Raw genomic sequence first — 1,313 nt, forward strand, 5'->3', positions numbered from 1 at the left:
GTGTGTGTGTGTGAATATGATCTCTTTTGTTTCCAAGTAAAGAACCATGATCTCAGGATGGAACACAAAGTGGGTAGTCACTCATAAGTCATCAACAATCTGCTCATGTCGGATTCTTTGCTCTCGGAAAAAAAAATTGGGCTGTAAATTTCGCATTCACCTTCATTTTCATCTAACCTATAGTCTAGCCGACAGTTTGGGTACTACTGTAAATTATGCACCTAACTTCGTCTACTTCTCTCAACGCTCAGTCTTTTGTAGTAAAATGTTCCAGACACGGCCAGTCCACTCTTTGACGTTGTCATCCCATTGATTCCCCTGTCTGCCTCTTCGTCTCCCTCCTAGAGCTGTCCCTTGTAGGGTAGTCCTGGCCACCTCAGATGATCGTGTGATGTGCACGGACCACTTCAGTATCTTTAGTTAATTTTGAATAATCTATTATCATTGTGTCAGAAGTACATGAGTATTTCCGTTGTCTTTACACCCGTTTTGTCTAGATAGTACTGATTATGATTCAAACTATTGTCTTTAAAACCCCCATTGACCCAGTTAAGATCATTATTAATAGGGCAGTCTGCTTCAATCTTTTGTTGCTTCTATTGTTGTTGCTGCTGCTGCTGGTGCTGTTGTTGTTGATGTCGTCGTCGTCGTCGTTGTTGTTGTTGTTGTTGTTGTTGTTTTTGTTGTTGTTATTGTTGTCCAGTGTCTTTTTTGACCGTGTCATTCTTATGAACTTGTTATCATCTTACAATAATTGAAAAAGAGAACGTTTGTAAGATAATACTATGTTGTTTTACCACAAAGAAAAAACACAAGCTATGAATACTAATGTTTCAATCTGACCGCTAATATTGATTATATCTTTCTTTCCTTAGCCTTTTGTCGCCTATTCTGCCACGTACAAGGGGACATAAACCTCTTTCTACTCTATCCTCGAGAAGAGAGAACAGATTTTGAAGCTATTCGTTTGTCATCCACCCTACGACTTCACTACCTTAATAATACAAAAATCTTTCTGACAATTTTGGCTGTTTTGAGTTACTATGACCATGAGGTCAGAAACCCAATGCTCTGTCTGCGCTATCAAAATCGTAAGATTACCCGGAGTCGTTATCAAGATATTCAAAGAGTTTCATTCGAAAAAGCTTGACAAGTGAAACTCAAAATCTTTGACCTAAAAACTGAGTCGATAGAAATTTTTAATTTTAAAGTAGCGACTGAAAAAAAAGAAAAACATGTGAGAAGGAGCAGTATTATTTAGTAACATTGTTATAATTGTTAATCTTTGCCCTCCGACTACTGTGTGAGAGGGC

Source organism: Aplysia californica, unplaced genomic scaffold (genome assembly GCF_000002075.1).
Source record: "Aplysia californica isolate F4 #8 unplaced genomic scaffold, AplCal3.0 scaffold00357, whole genome shotgun sequence".
NCBI classification, from domain to species: Eukaryota; Metazoa; Mollusca; class Gastropoda; order Aplysiida; family Aplysiidae; genus Aplysia; species Aplysia californica.